This window comes from Neomonachus schauinslandi, chromosome 8, assembly GCF_002201575.2.
Source record: "Neomonachus schauinslandi chromosome 8, ASM220157v2, whole genome shotgun sequence".
Lineage (NCBI taxonomy): Eukaryota > Metazoa > Chordata > Mammalia > Carnivora > Phocidae > Neomonachus > Neomonachus schauinslandi.
In genome coordinates, this window is record NC_058410.1 from 80,703,523 (window position 1) to 80,723,917 (window position 20,395).

Consider the following 20,395-nt stretch of genomic DNA (forward strand, 5'->3'; position numbering starts at 1 on the left):
ATCATTTCCTTTTCATTCCAAATCAGCCAGTACCAATCACCTGGCCTATAGGAAGCCTGGTTAATAGAGGTCTGTGCTGGGGCCATAGGTGTGAGGGGATATGGTCAACCCAGTTAGCTAGGAAGGACAGAGCAAAGGGAGCCTTTATGCAGATACCAGTCTTCCAATACCATTCTGATGCTTCCTACTGTAGTAACTGTAGAGACCCAAGTTTGAAAGATATTTCTTCCTTCGGGAGTTCACTACGACTTCTATTTCTACTTAACTTCCATATGACTAATAAATATTAAAAGCCAATCATTTTCAACAAATCCTTTCTTCCTGATCTACCCTTGCTTCCTCTCCCTGCTTCTTCACACCTTAGAGTTCTTTCTTCTTCGCATCTCTTTATTCCACTCTTTCTGCTCATTATTTTTTTTTTCTAATCTTCCTTTCCCCACCTCTCCACCCTTCTATCCTCCCCACTTTGAGCTCCCTTTGCCATGTTCTTCATCCCCTCCTACCTTAGCCTCCTCCCTTCTCCCTTCCTTCCAACCACCATAATGATTCTCTGAAACTGCTGATATTTGGATTCAAAATTGGTTTTTTTTAAAGATTTTATTTATTTATTTGAGAGAGAGAGAGCAAGAGCAGTGGGGAGCAGGGAGCCCAATGAGGTGGGGGAGTGGAGGAAGTGGATCCCTGGACCCCAGGATCATGACCTGTGCTGAAGGCAGACACTTAACCAACCGAGCCACCCAAGTGTCCCACAAAGTTTTTGAATATAGTAAAACCTCTGTGGTTCATTATAACTGGAAAAAAAAAAAAAGGTCATTTAACTTAATGGAAATTTTGAGGAAGAAAACTTTTCTTAAAGAAACTGGGTTTCAAAACATTCCAGGACAAAGCAATGAAATCACTGTCATGGGAAGGCAAGCTGTGAAAGCACTTTAACTGATAACATATTTATAATTAGTGTATCCATTGTCTGAATGCAAATGTTTCAGCTGAAGGCCTTCACTCTCAATCAGCATAACATTTCCCTTGTTTAATCTATTAATTTACTTAGCAACCCCTTTTTCATAGATGCAGGTTAAACAAGGATTCTGACTAACAAAACTTTATGTCCCAGCAGATGGCCCATAGAAACAGCCTTGCTAGTCTAATCAAAACAAATTTTGCACAACAAACACTTGCTCTGTTGAATGGCCTTGTCACAATCACACTCTATGTCAGAGTCATTCTTCATAAAGGAAAAAAATTTTAATTGGTAATATTTGTTGTTCGTATTATAAGCAGGCAGAGCCTGCCTTACATTGAAATATGAAAATAGTCTGTCAGCTAGGTCCTGCTCACTCTTTTTCTTATCCTTCTCCCTTCTATCCTACTTGGGCCCCTTATCCCATGAGCAAGTGGTCTATTTTCCTGCCTTCCATGGAAGTGCCTCCTTCTTCCAACGATCAGTCCCCATCCCCTGGAAAATTCATCCATTAATAAAGCTATTAAAAGGAAAACTATTGCATATCCAGAATCCTTTTATTATTTTACCTATCAACCCTGTTGTCTGTAAAATTTAGCTTACTTTAAAAACATGTCTGCTGAATTTTTAAAGAATTTTATATCCTGAGGTGCACTCAAGGCTCCACCATGAGGGCAGGTCACATATGGTCCAGGCAGCTTTACCTAAACACCTTTCCAACAGCTTCCATGTGGGCATTGAAGACTGTTCTCAGCAATGGCCCTTTGTGGTCTCCAGGAACTAGAGACAACCATCATTTCACCAGCCTGACCCGTGCACTACAGACACAATGCTGTATTTCTTCTCCCAGTAATTTGATGGGTCAACAGTATAGATCCTATAGTTTCTTCACTAAATTGACAGCAGATGAGCTTTGGAAAGGCGCTTTAACAGAGACTGGAGCAGGAGCAAGAAGAGGAAGAGGCAAAAGAACTAAGAAAAGGAGAAAAAAGGATTTGAACAGGGGTCAGATCATTGGTGAAGGGCGTCATGGCTTCCTATGGTCTGATCTGAATGTCCCTCTTATGAGAGAGGGAGCTGTGCAGACCATTGCCCAAAGAAGCAAGGAAGAGCAGGAGAAGGCAGAGGCTGATCTGGTCCAGTCAAGGGAAGAGTGGGACCAGAAGAGGAAGAGGAAGGATAAACGGGAGTTGAGGATGGAGTAGAAACATACAGGGAGGCGTCAGTCTTGGCCCCCCGACAATGGAGAAACACATGATGATTTTGATACCAGGATACTTGAGGTAAGAAATGTTGTAAATATGACAGCAAAAGAGGGAAGAAAGAAATCAGTCCATGTCCTGGTCGCTGTGGGGAATGGCAGAGGAGGTGTCCCTGATCGGATGGATGCTTTCAGAAGAATGAAGAACAGAGTTCCTCAGTTCACTATTAGCATTATGTAGGACGATACGAAGACCATACGATACTCCACGATATTTCTTTAAGATTTAAAAGGACCCATATTAAGATGAAGAAACAACCCAGAGGCTATGGCCTCTGCTGCCATCGGGCCATCATCACCATCTGCCAGCTCACTGGCATCAAGACATGTATGCCAAGGTCTCTGGGTCCATCAACATGCTCAACCTCACATGGAACCTCTTCCATGGGCTCTTCCACCAGGAAACCCATCAACAACGGGCTGCTAAGAAGAGTCTCCGTGTTGTAGAATTCTGGGAGGAATGTGACCATCATAGTGGCCTCCCCGCAGGGAGCCTTGAGAAAGGATCCAGAGCCAGAAGATGAGGTTCCAGACATCAAACTGGACTGGGAAGAAGTGCAGGCCACACAGGGAACAAAGCGTTCAGTGTGGTCGAGTTTAAAGAGAACTGCCACCTGCGCTTTCCCTCTGGCCTTGTACAGCTGCAGTACTGTCCAGCACCTAGAGGAGACTCCACCCCTCATATTTTAGAATGTCAATTTCTTTTTAAAGGTAAGGACAACCTTCTTTATTGACAAATAGTAAATAACTATAGCTTTAAAAAAAAAGAATTTTATATCCTCTTCTGAATCGAAGAAATATAGCTTTGAATTTGATTAACATGAGGTCTCAAAGAACTTGCATTGTCAATACCCCTTTCTATGAAATCTACTCTTTACCCACAACCCAGCCTGGACCCCCTTTTCAGAGAGCGCAATATCCACAGCTTCTGGTGAGAAGCTTTCTTTAGCGCTGTTGATTAGTACATAACCTGCAGACTCCCTTGGTCACTGTAGATTGGGCCAGGACCTTACCCAAAATGAGCCAGTCAATTCTCTTTCCAGAAAAACTGAAAAGAAAATTGAGAGAGTCCAGTTATCTGGAATCTAAGGGCCTATCTGTTTTGGCATGATGATGACATGCCCTCATTGCAAACTGGCCTAAAATAAGCTGACCATTTGTAACTATTAGGTTCTTTCACTGAAGGCAGAGGCAACAACATTTTAGCCTCAGGACTGAGCTAAACTTCTCACCACAGTTGAACAACAGAACCCAGGTACAGAGCCAAACTGAGTCCTAAGACAAGAAATGACCCTCCAGAAATATAATCTTATACTTGCTCATATAAAGAAGAGCTGCATACACAATATTTCTAGTCAATCCCTATATCTTGAACATCACATAGTTCACTAATTCAAAGTCATTTCTTTTTTTTTTTTTTAAAGATTTTATTTTTATTTATTTGACAGAGAGAGACACAGCGAGAGAGGGAACACAAGCAGGGGGAGTGGGAGAGGGAGAAGCAGGCCTCCCACCGAGCAGGGAGCCCGATGCGGGGCTCGATCCCAGGACCCCGGGATCGTGACCTGAGCCGAAGGCAGACGCCCAACGACCGAGCCACCCAGGTGCCCCCAAAGTCATTTCTAATGCCCTTTTTGCTAATTTTAAAACTGTCTAGAGCTAAGCTGAGGTAAATATGTTTGCAACTTGTAGGAGCTGTCTTTTGAGTATGGATTTCTAGTTAAGTTCTTTCAAATGCTGACTAGTGTATGTTGCCAATTTCCTGGGAGGAGTGTCTGGCTGAGTACTTCAAAATTCAATTACTGGCCCCACAAGTAAATATCAACTATGTATATATACACATATAAGCATACATACATGCATGTGTGCATCTATATATAAGTGTATGTGTAGGTATAGATATAGCTAGACATACACACGGACTATCTTCACTGAAGTGTTTTAAAATAGATATAGACACTGTAACAGTAGTGTGTTAGCAGAGCCTAAGTACCCAGTCCGCAGAGAGGAAGATGAAACTGATGTCAACAGGAAACAGAGGGAATACCTGAAGACTCCGGGGAAGAATTCTTAAGACTGCTATCTTCAGGGGCACCTGGGTGGCTCAGTCATTAAGCGTCTGCCTTCGGCTCAGGTCATGATCCCAGGGTCCTGGGATCGAGCCCCGCATCGGGCTTCATACTCAGCGCGGGAAGCCTGCTTCTCCCTCTTCCACTCCCCCTGCTTGTGTTCCCTCTTTGCTGTGTCTCTCTCTGTCAAATAAATAAATAAAATCTTAAAAAAAAAAAAAGACTGCTATCTTCATTTTCAGTAATTTCTCTCTCTCTGGTTTCAATCCTTTGTGAGACCTACCTGTACTTCCTACCTTGGGCTTATATAAGATATCCCTATATCATCATATTAAGTTTCCCCTCTTCTACACACTAATTTGAGTATATTCTGTTACTACCAAACAATCCTAGACTAAGAAATTAATACTATTCTTACAGAGTTAAATATAATTACAAACAAAAATTTGATGTATTAGTTAGCTTCCCAGCCTCATTATAAGTAAAGGTATAATTTCCATTAGGCCTATTGAAATACTAAAGTAGCTCAAGGACTGTATTTGCCATCTTCACAGACTCCTTCCCCCAGTTGAGAACCACTAAGCAGCAGTGTGAATGTTCAAGTAATTTTCTCCAAACATATCTAAGCATATGTGTATTTTAAAAGAGGATACTTTTTAAACTCAACCAACCCTGGCTGAGTACTTGATATATTCAAAGAACTATCTTAAGTGCTAGAGGACATTTAAAGGTAGAAGACATCTTCTTAACCACAGGGTTAGGGTTCTATTAGCGTTCTAATGAAGAGAATGAAGGGATAGGAAAGCACACAAATGACTATAATAAAAGGTCAATAAAGGTAGTAAATGCCATGGAAAGTATAAATTCTGAAGGGGTCTGAAGGCAAAGGATAGTTTACTAAGCTCAGTAAGAGTCCAGGGTAGATACTGAAAGTCTGGTGTGGTCTGCCTAGGCAGAGATGTAAGAAAGAGGAGGGAAGGCCTACCGGGCAAGAGAAATTGCAGGGAAGTACAGAGCCTGCAAGTTAGAGGACTCGTTCTAGAAACAGGAATGTGCTTCTGCTGTGGTAGAACATGCCTGAAGACATGATGTGCGAGAAAGACTAGAAAGGTGGGTTTGGACAGATTGAAGGCCCTGAGTCACACACCAAAGTTTTAAAAACTTTGTTCTATTGTCAGTGGGGGGAAAGAAAGAGGGAGTCACAGTAAAGTGGCATGATAAACTTTGTATTTGAAATAGTACCTCTAGTGAGAGAATGTAAAAAGCATAGAAGACAGGAAATAGAGCTGGGAAGCCAGTTAGGAAGCTGTTTAAGTCCTCCAGGTAAGAGAGTTAATGAGATGCTATTCTAGGGCAGTTGCAGTGAGACTAGAAATGAAGGATAACACTGATAATTACTGTAAAGGTAGAGTTGACAGGATAAGATGACAAATAACGTAGGAAAGCTTGAAGGTCTACAAAAACTGACTTAAAAGCTTCTTAACCATGAAGATTTGGTTTGCCCTTCTTTAAAAAGGAGTTGTGGGGCACATGGGTGGCTCAGTCAGTTGAGCATCCAACTCTTGGTTTAGACTCAGGTCATGATCTCAGGGTCGTGGGACTGAGCATCCCATTGGGTTCGGTGCTCAGGGGGAAGTCTGCTTCTCTCCTGCCCCCTCTGCCCCACCCCTCTCCCTGCTCATTTTCTCTCTCTCTCTCTCAAAATAAATAAATAAATCTTTAAAATAAATAAATAAATCTTTAAATTAATTAATTAATTAAATTAAATAAAAAGATGTTATTTTCTCCACAATATTTTGTGAGAATGAAGGGTACAATGCATGTAAAGGGAACACCTAACAAAACGGGATTTATAAAGACCAGAAAGAAAAAAAATTTCTAAAAGCAAGCTAGGGAGTTATTTTTTATAGGAAGTAACATAGAGCCACAGCCTTTGATTTCATGGAGAAGACTCTGGTAAGTAAGACCAACCCTAAGTCAGAGCCACACCTGGCGTGAGTTCCCCACAAACTTCAGTACATAGTCATAGTGGGTTCAGAGACATGTCAAAGACTAAGATTACTACTCATTATTAACATCAAATAACAAAAGGTTTACTGGCAATAAAAAAAGGGAAGCCAACAGTGAGAAGCAAGAAGTTAACTAAAAATGACATCAAAGTAGCTGACTTGGCAGATCAAGTACTAAGAAACAAGTCCATGTCAGCCATAAGAAGACTGAGAGATGGAGTGATGTTCAAACCCACCAATGGTGCAGTTCTAAAATTAATTCCATAATAACTAGGGAGTAACATCTAATACGGCTGGTTAGTGAGCAGCTCAGGGAAAATCTTGGCCAAGGGTGAACTTTTTTAGAGCTGCTCTTAACAAATTCCATGAGAAAATTAAACCCTAATGACCTCCTAAGTCATTTAATATATGTAATACATTGATGTCTCTCTTTTGTATCTAAAAGGTTATTTGTTAATATACCATCTTTAGAAGAATTGAGAATAATCTCCCATATCATTCCTTTCTTACTCTGTGGCTTAGAAGTGGAAACCCAATGACATGGCCAAATGTCAAAACCTTCTATTTGCACTGTATCATACTGCAACCAGAGCTGACCAAAGGTATTAAGCAGATTTGCTGACTTAGGAATGCATTGCTTAGAAAACACAAGGAAAATGAAGGGAATAAACCTCCTGAAGTTCCTCCTTTATACCAATCTATGCAATAGCTAGAGCTATGGTAATCCTATTGTGTAATTAAAGTCTGAACTTTGAAACACTGGCCAGGTGTAGACAGAAGCAGGCAAAGGGAAATGGTCATTCAGACAGGCCTGGCATGTGACCCAAACTTGTGAAGGACACTGCAGGGGATCCAGGGGCAGAGTAACTCCCAATAAGAGAAGACTCCCAGTAAGACAAGGACAAAGATGATTCCTGGAGCTGTTCCTACATCACAATTCTGCCAACTCCTTGTTCAGGAGAGATTAAATGTTTCCATGTTTCAGTTAACTCTTTAATATGATGTATTTGTAATGTGAGTTCTGTCAATTTATTTAAAAATCTCTGTTAAGAAACACCCCCGTTCTATTCTAGCCCCAGTCAGATATTGTCAAGATGGATATTTGAACCAGATGTATCCTAATTAACATTTGTAGTTAAAATTCTGTGGTCCTGGGTAAGCAAATTAAGCAACTCCCACATGGAATTCCTCTTATGGGTTCTAGCTAGTTTTGCAGTAAGCTTCTTTGCCAAAAGCATTTTCACTGCAAGATTTTTGTGCAAACATTTTCTCTGCATAACTAATTGGCTGTAAGACAATTTTGCCATTAAAAAATAAATAACTGGTTGACAGACTGGTTTGACAGTCTATTAGTTTCAACAACTGGCTGACAGTTTGGTTTCATTTCTCCACTGAAGCAATACTCTCATTTTTATATTAATAAATATAATTATATATTAGCCCTCATAATAGTCTATACAGTGATGCAGAGTTTTGAACCCACATTTCACATAGAACTTTAGAACATCTATCAAAGGACATATGACAATATACCAAGAACACACACCAGCATAGAAGGTTTTCACAACACAATACAAAGTTCAGTTACAAATATGCATCGTAGTATTTGGAAACTGATACCACTCTTAATGAAGGAAGAAGTTTTGGTAAAAAGAAAAAAAAAAACGACAGAGAAGTGTGATGCCAAACAAGGAAACAAACCAACAAGCAAAAAAAAGGGGGGGGGGGCGCCTAGGTGGCTCTGTCAGTCTGCCTTGGGCTCAAGTCATGATCCCAGAGTCCTGGGATCCAGCCCAGGACAGGCTCCCTGCTCAATGGGGAGCCTGCTTCTCCCTCTCTCTCTGCCCCTCCCCCCCCCACTCACGCACACGCTCAGGCACACTCTCTCTCTCTCATAAATAAATAAAATCTTTTTTAAAAAAAAGTATAATATTATGAACAAAAAACCTTGAAGACAAGTGCTTTGGTACAGTCCACAAATTAAAATCAGTTATTTGCACAGTATTGCCATGAATCTACATACATTTTGAATGCATTCAATTTTTAATTTCTCAATAAAGCCTTTTTCATTTTGTTGCTCATTTTTCATGTTATTTAATAGTCTTTTTTAATGAATGTCCCTCTTTCATTTTTCACGATTTTATCTTTTACAGTAAAATTGCCTTATGGCAATGAGTTATGCCATGAAAACACCTGCAACAAAGATGCTTATGGTGGAAACACCAGACACGCTTCTGGTGTGCTACACTTCACAAAAGGCACCTGCTACAATCCTTTGTGTAGTTTAGATGCCCAAGTTCTGTCTTACTCTCTTTATTAACTTTGAGACTCTTCCATAATTTTATTCTCCACTGCAGCCAATCCTATAAAGTACTTCATTCACTCAACAAATATTTTTTGAGCCCCTCCAGGGGACTAGTATGCACTTTAAAGGTTTACTTCTAACCCTACCACCAACTCAGCAATACTAGTCTCTAAAAGGCAAAATTGCATATCCATTTTCCCTTTAAATCTAGCACCTGTTTATTTTCTGCCAATATGTTTGATTTTCCTTCCTTTGTGCTCAGTGAATTGTGCTTCAAAAGAAAAGCAATCAAATGCAGTGGTTAAGAGAATAGACTTCGTAGCCTCATTGCCAGGGTTTGTATCCCAGCTCTGGCACTTAGTTATGTGACCTTGGGTAAATTACTTCATATCTAGGTCCCTTGTTTTCTCATTTATAAGAAGGGGAGAGTGATAGCTCCCACTGACCTCTTGGAGCTGTAATGAGCATTGAAGAAGTTGATTTAGGTAAAGCATTTGGAAAGAAGGGTTCCCAGCATATTAAGCAAAAACTACCTAAAGCGTCAGCTATTATTATGCAAATTCCACTGTTAAAATGTTTACACATATTCAGTGATCCCTAACTGGTCAGTGCTGTTTCAACTCTCCCCACCAACCTAAACCTGTGGGGCTCAATCTCATCAGATCCAATCCCTGCTTTATTTATTTTTTTAAAGATTTTATTTATTTATTTGACAGAGGGAGACACAGTGAGAGAGGGAACACAAGCAGAGGGAGTCGGAGAGGGAGAAGCAGGCTTCCCGCAGAGCAGGGAGCCCGATGTGGGGCTTGGGGCTCCATCCCAGGACCTGGGATGACCTGAGCGGAAGGCAGACGCTTAACAACTGAGCCACCCAGGCGCCCCAATCCCTGCTTTAATAACAAATATTTGCTGTCCCATCATACCATGTTTAAATAAAATCCATAGATAATATAAACCTACCTATGTACATTATTTCAAAATAATGTATATAAAGCCCCAACTATAATAAATAGGAGATGTAAAAATTATAATAGAACAATACTGCTTCAGGGCACCTGGGTGACTCAGTTGGTTCAGCATCCAACTCTTGATTTCAGCTCAGGTCAGATCTCATAGTTGTGGGATCAGGCTCCGCGGTCAGCATGGAGTCTGCTTGAGATTCTCTCTCTCCTTCTGACTCTGCCCCAGCTACCCCCCCCCACCCCCACCCTGGTGGCACGTACTCTCTCTCTCTAAAATAAATAAAATCCTTAAGAAATAAGTAAGTAAAATAAAACAATACTGCTTCACAACATAACTGCTTGGGCAGACTACAATAGCAACCTCACATTACGGTTTGGGAGGCACTGCCCTGAATGAGAAGACATAATAAAGAAATCATCACATATTTGTATTTAGAAGTAGCCTGGTGGAGGCAACAGCCAAAAAGCACGCAAGACAGCTATGTTGTGTTGGCAGTTCAAAAACCATGAGTGGTAATGCTACTAGTAGTTTTCTCAAATGGAAAGATCCAAACAAAACAGATTTCCATGTTGCCTCAATGTACCCAGTAACTATAAAGGCTGCTTTTAGGCAAACAGGCTTGAGCGATGGAAAAGGCCCACAGCAACCACCTGGCTGAACACCGACAGGCCTAGAAGGCCTCCCACATCAAAATATCCATAGGCCTAACTGATCAATGGGCTACTTACAAGTAGGCCCAGTTACCGAAAAAGGGACGATTCCATACTTCACCATACCTCCTCATCCTCCCCCTTTAAAAACACCTTCCCCCACCCACCACCTCCTTACAGAGAGCCTCTCCTTTGTTGTCCGGCCATGGCTCCCTTGCGGTGTATTCAATAAATTTCTATCTCCTTTGTTCTGCCTCAAGTGAATTTTCACCTCCCACACCATTGGCTTCCACCTGATCGTGGCCCCACATTGGGGGGCCCCCAACTGATCGAACAGACACCCCATTTAGACACCAGAGTAACTGCATTTGTAGTAAATACAATGTATGATAAAAGCTGTGGAAAAATTACTTTGTAGTTATAGGTAAAACGGAACTGAAATCCAGTCTCAGAGTATTACAAATGAATTTGAGGGTAACATTCAAAAGCAGTGCAGTACATGGGACAATTCTTCACTGTTAAGGACGGTGCCACATATTGTAGGATGTCTAACCTCCCAGCTCCTGCCTGCTGAGTCTATTAGCTTCCTCCACCCCCTCAGCCATTTGACAACTAAAACAACCCAAAAGTTTCCAGAACAGTCCTTGGGGACAGTACTATCTTGCTAAGAACCACTAGTTTAATGAATGATAGAGAGGGAGAAAGAGGGAAGATATTTGTTGGGCTAGTTTCATTCCTAAGAAGAGACCTCAAGGGCACTATCCCAATAATTGAAAGAGGTCTAGTGGCAGGACTATCCTCAGAGTGGAAGAGGAACTAAAATATTTCTTTCTATACTTCTCCATATTTAAAAATTAAATAAATAAATATTTTTAAAAACATTCAACATGAAATACAATGAATATGGAATGAAATATAACAAAAATATTAAGAAAAAAGAAATAAAGGAAAATTCTCAAAATCAAATATGAATCAGTAAAAAGCCAGATTATGGAAAAAATCCTAGAAATACAAAAGTTTCTTCTTTTAAACTGCAAGGAAGGGAGAGAAAAGAAGAAAGGACAGAGGTTGTAGATTAGAAGAGACTCAAATGCATACCAACCAGTTGCAATTTTTGGATCTTATCACATAATTAAAAATATAAACACTGCATGTTTGATGATATTATAGAATTACTGTTAATTTTTTTTGGTGTGACACTGGAATTACAGTTGTTTTTTAAATGAGTCCTTATCTTCTAGAAATACAAACTTAAATATGATGAAAGAACATGAGATTTTCCTCAAAATAATACAGGCGTGGGGCAAGGAGGTGAGGACATAGCTGAAAAATTAGCCATGAAATCCATTCTACTTTTGGGTATGTTTCACATGTTGCATAAATTAAAAAATAAAATTGTAAAGATGTGGTTATGGAGAAAGAAAAACTAAGAAGGATCAGAGTCTGGTAACATTCTAATTAATGCCATACTGCAGGGAAAAAGAAAAAAAAACTTTAAAAATATAGGAAGAAAAAAGTCACCCACAATTCCATCAGGGTCCGTTTTGTGACAGGATTCAGCAATAAAACTTTTGTTCTTTTTATCCACTGTCTCTTCCACTTTACAAAGCTTTAATTTTTTCTTAATTTATTTTTTGTACAAACCCCACTAGCGTTTCAAGGTCAGGAAAGTGAAAAAGTTGGGTTCTATTCCACAGAGAGAGAAAAAGCAACCTCCTTCCCCCCCGCCCCGCCCCCGCCCCAGGGGGAACGTTAGTCTGCAGGATGTTTTGTCCATTTGCTACAGTCCTGTGGGACCGAGCAGTAAGCCCGGCTAGCCCCCAGAGTCAGGCTATCTGGAGGTGTCCCCTGGCAGCAGCCGCAAAAACCTGAGGGATCAGACGTAAAACCAAAGCACTAGACGTAAAACCGGCGCACCAGACGTGTGTAAAGCACCCCCCCACCCGCGGCCCTGGGAGATTCTGACACTCTGGAGCACAGCAGAGGGAGGGCAGGAAGGAAGATGGAACCTGAGGGGAAAGAAAAAAAGATGGCATCCGCCTGGCTGGAGCAAAGCATGGAGGCCGGCGTGAAGCCGGCACCTACCCCTCTCCATCCTGGAGGGCACCCCAGCAGGCCCCCAAATATGTGTCAAATCAGGGGTGTGCTCTGGACACCCCAAGACAAGCCTCTGGGGCACAAAGGCCGGCACCCCTCCACCCGCACGCCTCCATCGGCTTCTGCTCAGGGCCCAGGGGCAGGTGAGTCTGAGCACACAGACCCTTCAAGAGCCGTTTCTCAGTTCATTACAGCTCGTGGGTCTGCTGGACACAGCCAGCCCCGCCGGTTTTTAAAGCTAGCGCTTTGTGGGGGTTGTCTTTCAGGTGCAGGTCTTAAAATTTGGAGATGTCTAATGTAGGGTTCAAACTCTCTGCTCCTCAGAGAGAAGCTCCAGGTTTTGCATTCCCAGCTCAAGTAGCGGGGCGCGGTCGGGTGGGGTTTAGGGCGAGATTACGTCCTGGCTTCTCCTACCTGCTTTGTTGTAGCCGTCTCTCGCCAATGCAGAGCAGTTGCTCAGCCAGGTTTTGGGTTGGTTTCTGAGGAAGTTGTTCTGTATGTAGCTGTAGCTTGGGGTGTTCACGGAAGGAGATCGGTTCACGATCCTCTCACATCGCCATCTTGAACCGGAACTCCCGTAGGTTTCTACTCACAGAAGCCCGTGTCCTCAAAGATTTCACAGCTCCTGTTCCTTAAAATTGCTGTATTAGCTCCTACCCAAAATTTTCCTTGCCCCTTACAATGAACAACCACACCAGCCATGTGTGGAAAGGGTCCCTATTCTCAGTTTTTGGAGGATAGATTGCTAAGGGAAAAAGGAATCACTGATTTTGCTGCGGTAGTTTTCCCCTAGAAGAATATTGTATTGTCCGTGATTTATTTTTCAGTACTTAAACATAGAAATTATGGTGTGTATGTATGTTAGTTTTAATCTATAACTGAATGTTAACTTATATTTAATGGTCCTTGTTCACGCTCACTCCATGAGTGGATGGCTAGTATTTGAGTGGTGCTAATAAGCCCATATTCTAGGAGCGCCTGGGTGGCTCAGTCGTTAAGCAGCTGCCTTCGGCTGAGGTCATGATCACAGGATTCCTAGATTGAGCCCCACGTCACACTCCTTGCTCAGTGAGGAGTTTGCTTCTCCCTCCCCTGCCCCCCCCCCTGGCTCATGCTCCCTCCCTCTCTCTCTCAAATTAATACATAAAATCTTAAAAAAAAAAAAAAAAGCAGCAGCAGCCCATATTCCAGAGGCAGCTAGTATTTTTAACTATTCCTATCAGCACTAGAGGGTTTAATTAGCATATGACATATTAGAAATGTCTTTCCAGGGGCACCTAGGTGGCTCAGTGGGTTAAGCATCCCCACTCTTGATTTCAGCTCAAATCAGGGTCTTTAATTAGGGCCCCAGGTGGGGCTTCATGCTGGGTGTGGGGCCTCTTAAGATTTTCTCTCCTAGTCTCCCTATCCTTCCACCCCTCCTACTACCCCCACACACACAGTGCACACTCTCTCTAAAAAAAGAGAGAGAGAGAAATGTCTTTTCATTGGTGAAATGAGATATTCAAGACATACAGATTCCCTAGGAATACCATGAATACCTTGGCAATTGCATGTGTATAAATATGATCCCCCCATAGCTTATACCCTTGAAGTGACATTCTTGGCCTAGAGTTCTCTTATGGCCTGGTTTTTGCCATTAACAGAATTCTGTCACCGGATACCTAGGTTATCTGAATCTTCCTTGTAGAAATTGTCTTTTTGTAGTGTACTCATGCAGGGTATTAGGTACGTAAGAATGGCACCGCGTTAAGATCGCATGGACAAAGTGATAACTATTTCTGTGCCACTTGCTAAGTGATGTTTTCATATATGCAGAATCTGATGTGAGACATGCTTTCCCTATAACCTGCCTTTGGATATGGAAGTGGGAGATCTATAGCCCTCGCCTACAACAAAATAATAGTGGCTGTCATATCTATCAATAAAAACATATCCGTTGATTGTGCACAGCCAACTTGGCTTAGATCATTTTGTAACAGATGTGCCCGTGACATTTCCAGTTAGACATAAACTGCATTTTCCTATACAAACGTCAAGTATCTCAAGTATTTTAACATACATATGGTTACGTTCTTTAGCATTGTGAGTAGAACTCACTTCTGTGCATATCCGGGGTTTGCAAACTGCTGCTCAGGGGTCAAACATGGCCTGCCACCTGTTGTACAACCAGTGAACTAAAAATAGTTTTTACAATTTTAAATAGATGGAAAAATTAAAAGAAAAATAATATCTTGTAACACATGAAAATTATATGAAATTTCAATTGCAGTGTACCTAAAGAATATTTTTTGGAACACAGCCATGCCTATATGTTTAGGTACTGTCTATGACTGCTTTTGCTTTACCACATGAGTAGTTATGACAGGGATACTATGACATGCCAAGTCTAAATTATTTACTGTCCAGCCCTTCACAGAAAAATTCCTTGACCTCTGGTGTTTTTAGGCTATAAGAAAAAATCACACAATATTATAAGGAACTGATTTCCAGGTTCTACATAGCTAATTGAAGAATTAGCAAAGGAAGTACAAGCCATCTCTAAGTTGGGAACAGGGTTTAAGAGGGTTTCAGTTCTTCCAGTTTTAAAGTAAGATAAATGTTTATCACTCGTGCATAGAAGTTAGTAATGTTCACCAACACTTGTGCTGGTGCTAGGGCACAACTTCTGACCAAACATATTGTAAACAAGTAATCAAAATGCCTTGCCAGTATTCTTTACATAGGCAAAAATGCCTCAAATAAACATCACCGCCACACTGCCTCAATCTGAAATCCACTCCTATCAATTTCTCCCTCCGTTTTAATCCTACAGATACATAAAAATGTTTTCATTCAGCATATGTATGTATTTCATGGTTTTTAATAGGCCTGCAAAGTTCATATGCATTAAGAGGAGAATTATAACAGTGTTAGGCTCACAGTAATGAGTCAAGGAAAAGTTTCTGATCAAGTTTTGGGGGCAAGAACAGCTAATTAAAGTGTACAGACAGCTGCCTCTTATCTAATTATTCTGGAGTGATTTGTCAACAAATAGGCCAAGAACTGCCATGAGCAGTTATTTCAAAATAGGAGAGGCAGATACATTTTAATATACTAATCTACAGATTTCTCTGGATGCTGTATGTCTTCTATTTAACCTCAATAAGAGTCTCTTCAAACTAGAGACAAACAACCTATCAAAACTGTAGCTGAGGAAGAAGGTTCCAGCTCATTAGAACTCTACTCATCACCATCTTAAGAAGCTCCCAGAAAAATGAGAACTAAGTAGGGCAATTGAGGCCTACACAAAATAAATCCAGACAGGCAAGATTTTTCTAATCCACCTCTCCTAATCTTCACTGGCAAAGGCCACACTGAGCATTTTTGACCCACTAAAAAAAAAAATTGTATTCACACATGAAAACTTTACTTGATTTTCAAGATTTAATAATCAATTTTAAATCAGAGAAATTCTCAACCAACCAAGAAGAAATTCAGCCCGTTGATATTAGCATATGGAAAAAAGTGGATAAACTCAGACTGAGAAAAAAATCAAGGTGGTTTGCTGGTCTGATTTTAAATACATGCTTAAAAAAGTGTGAGGGAACTTGGTCAAAGCTTTTCTTTAACTTTTCTGGAGTCTAGCAGGGCCATCCTACATGCTTACTAAAAGTTGAATATTGAACATGCCAGCGAATAATACAGATTCCAGTAGGTGTGTAGTGGAAACAGTTCTGTGAGTTCAAAACTATCAGTGGATTGTCCATCCATTCTTTCCTGGTGGGATGGGGAGACCATGGAATCCTGGTCGTCCATAGCAGGAACCATGGAAATCTGCAACAGTCCATCCAGCTCTACTCCTATACCCAGAATGGGCATTGGCAGACCATCTTGCCTTCACTTGAAACCCATGAGACCAGCCAGCAGGTTTCTCAGTAACCTTCACCAGTTCTGCTACAGGCCACTCTACATGGAGACTGTGCACTGGTCTGCATTTTCAGAACCACATACTCCCTGCCTCTCAAGGCCTGTCCAGAACTCTGCCCTCTTTTTGCCTGATATTTCTATTGGCGTCCTGTGATAAGAAACAGAATAACTGTGGTTAAGTGTGTGTAGCTCTGGGGGTGCCTGGGTGGCTCAGTCGTTAAGCGTCTGCCTTCAGCTCAGATCATGATCCCGGGGTCCTGGGATCAAGCCCCACATCAGGCTCCTTGCTCGCTGGGGAGCCTGCTTCTCCCTCTCCCACTCCCCGTGCTTGTGTTCCCTCTCTCTGTCAAATAAATAAATAAAATCTTTAAAAAAAAAAAAAAAGAGTGTGTAGCTCTGGGATCCAGAATGTTGGGTTCAAACTCTGGCCCCTGGCTTACCAGCAAATAATGTTATTAATGGAATGCCTTATTTGTAATATAAAGAAATAAAAGAAATGTAATTTGAGATAAAATAATATATGTGTCAGTAAGTAAATGCTCAGATATGATTAATCTAGAAGATACAATAATAAATTGCCCCATTCTTGCACATATACACAGAATCACCATTAATGCGGCAGCTATAACAACCATTAGCCATGTACTGCAGGCAAGGACATAATGCCCAAAATAGTAAAGACTCTTGATAAGGTTCCAAATAAAACAAAGAACAATCTTCTGATCTTCTCTTAATTTACATGATAGATACACTCTTGGAAATGTCAGTATCTTAGAAATATTTAAATTCAAATTACTTTCTATTTAAATGCAAAAACAAAAGTAGGGTCTAGGCTTAAAAATTTATAAAATTATAAAAACAGGAATGGCCATGGGACATAAGAGACACTTCTGTGAGACTTGAGTGAAGTCAGTTCTTTACTATGTGGGACAGTCCCTTACCTTGTAGGAAGTCTACCATTCCTGGCCCTGTCACAAATCACTATAACTGCAAAAACAACTCTGCAAATTTCCACAATGTGCCTAGGGGGGCAATAACACCCCCATTGAGGAACATTGTATTAAATGATGCAAGAAACACAGAACAGTGGCTACCACATGGTTAATGCTCAAGTTATAACTATTTTTGCTAACTCTTTCTACTTCCATGCAGTGTCTTTTGCCACGCTCAACAACTTGCCTCTATAGTATATTCTCACACCCTATTGGGTGCAAGCAAAACAGACACTGTTATACAGGGAATTGTGCCCTAGATTAGAGCCGAACGTGAATGTCAGTGTACATCTTGGACTACATGCCTTAAAATGCTGATATTTCTCCCACTGTCAATAAATAGGAAAACAATTAGCAAGCTCTCTACTACCACTTATCAAATTATAGGAGGAGAATTAAAAAGTTATAAAACTCAGGATAATCACAGCCCAGAAGGACTCCTGATGAGTCTTGTTATTAGCTTTAAAAATCCTAATAGGGAACTGATCGTGGAGAATCGTGTTGCAGGGAGGTCAAGGAGAGCACATACAGATTTGAATTGAGGTTTTAAGAGCTTTGGAGTACTAGTTTTGTCTTCTCTCTTCCCATGTATTAAGCAAGTATCAAATAAAGCAAATAAATGAGGTAACCTAAGATAGAGGGCTAGTGTGACTTATCTCTAGGGATTTGGGAGTCCTGTTTTAGGCAGGAAAATGGCTGCTAGGGCAGAGAAGTACTTGACAGAAGCAGAAGCCAACCAAGGCATCTGAGCTGCTGAGGCCAAGCACTTAATGTTGCTCAAATTTAAATGGGACTTTGGTAATATTCTGTCTACCCATCTATTCTCATTCCTAAGTAACCTCATGACGCTGCAGGATCTCTCTGACTTAAGTGCCTGTGGTTCTTGGTCACACAACTTCAAAGAATGAAAAGGTAGACCAGATGAAGAGTGGTGGGCAGCAAAGCAGTTTATTGAGCAACAGAATAAAGCTCCCAGAAAGGGAGGGGGGCCCCGAGAGGGTTACCCCTGGAATTTCTAAGTTTAGGGGTTTTTATGAGCTCTTTTGCAGAACTAAAACAATCAGGGTGTGCTGAGTCATGCCAGTCAGGGCTTTGGTCACATATCTGTCTACCTCTTAGGTTAATGTCCACATGCTGATGGTCTTTTTTGCTGACATCTGGGAGCTTATGTCTTAACTGCCCCTTACCCATGATAGGGACAAATGCTTTGTCTTCAGTTGTCGTATTTGAGGACATTCTGCAGAAGTCATTTCTGCAAAGGCTGCAAAACAGAATGCTAGTGTGGTCCTGTCTAAACTGCAAAACAGGACGTTAGCACTGTTTTATTTTAGCTGTCCTGACTTTATATTTTCTTGCTGGGGACCCTGGCTCTGACTACCTAACTGTCCAACTAACTCCTAACAATAGCTTAAAGATAAACATCTTAATCTTTGGCCTGACCTGTCTTCACAACCTCATACTTGTCTATCCAACTGTGTATCCAACAATACAACTTGGTTTTCTAATGGGAATCTCAAAATTAACATATTCACCATGTGCCTCAAGATGTGATACCCTAAGAAATAGAATAAAATTCGTTGAATGAATGAACAACTTAGACAGCAATAGTTAGAGAAGCCAGTGGTATAGCCCAGGTGTGGTCAAGGAATCTTTGAAGAAAAGAGACAGAGATGTCTAAGCCTGCAGAAACCAGGAGCAGCTGATATTGCTGAGGAAGGCCTGTCTTCAGGATGGGACACCTGGGCAGGGTCCAGGGACCTGTGGGGCTAACTAAAGTTGAGATCTCTGAAACTGGTTCAGTCTGAGTATGTGAAAAAGCATCTGATCTGTAGCTTAGCTTCAGGTTCCCTATAAAGAATGCATCCAGAAAATAGGATTATGAGTATATAAATATGCCCTGTGGTATAGCACCCTGGGGCCAGGTTATCCATTTATTCTGTGTTAGAGCAGAACTGGGACTGCTTTGTGAGAGGAATCTTGACTTTTCCATCTCTAGAGGCAGCTTTCTATTCACACGTTATACCTGTTAGGGGCTTTGACTTCATAACCTTATTCCCAGCTCAGCTAATAGTTGTTGCACATGGTTTATGCTTATCCAATAACACAAAATACCTGCTCTCCAGGTATATATATATAAAGAAGTATAACTTCAGATTTTCCTCTGGCCAGTACCTATTATATAGTCAATTGCTAAAATGACATTTACAGAGGGTTGCCTGAAGGATTTACCATTCAGCCTTTTTGGTAGACCCTCTGCTAAGCTGAGGATCCAGACTATGTGGTTGTTTCATTTCATAGCAATATTTTACTTGACTGCCCTTGGCCTTTATGTCTTTGGCATGTATCGAAGAACATTATAAGGGAGAGCTCAATGGCACACCTCATTTTATTAGCTGTACAAATACTATTGATGAAGATTGTTTTATAACAACTTATGAGAGAAGTCTCTCCAGGCTTACTACAAGAATATTCAGGCCTCTCCTAATGTACTATCCTGTTTATCTCATGGACAACATGAATCATGTATCTGATTAAAGTTTTTCTTCGGAGTGGCTGTCAGAATGTTTAGAAATAAGCTTTTCAACCATTTTACACGAAATTTGGATAATAATTTTATCCAGATTAATCTTCTTTTACCTTAATTTTCTCTCTAATCGCTGATTATTTCTATAAATAGTAGATATAAGGGGCGCTTGCGTGGCTCAGTTGATTAAGTGTCCATCTATTGATTTTGGCTCAGGTCATGATCTCAGGGTCATGGGATCAAACTCTGCATCAGGCTTGCACTCAGCGTGGAGTCTGCTTAAGATTCTCTCTCTCGCTCTGTACCCCCCCCGCCCGACTCACACTCTGTCTCTTTCTCTCTCAAATAAATAAATAAAATCTTTAAAAAATTAAATTAAAAAATAAATAATAAATATAAGACTTGTGTGTATATGTATTCACATTTTTTATTTAGGAATTATTTAATATCTATATATAATTATTTATATTTAATCAATCCAGATTATATTTTAAACAATTATTTGTTAACTTACCAAGGCCATATATCAACTAGTATTATTTATTTTATTTTACCTAAGACCCACATCCTTTTTTAATGTCAATTCATAGATATGATGTTTAATTTCATAAATAATTGTTAATTTTATATGTCTTAGGCTATAGAGTGGCTTATTTTA

The 20,395-nt window shown here is 40.7% G+C and overlaps 1 pseudogene; it reads left to right on the forward strand.

Moving 5' to 3' along the window:
* The first annotated feature begins 1,668 nt into the window (after positions 1-1,668).
* Positions 1,669-2,909, forward strand: LOC110583584 (annotated as a pseudogene).
* Positions 2,910-20,395: the final 17,486 nt, after the last annotated feature.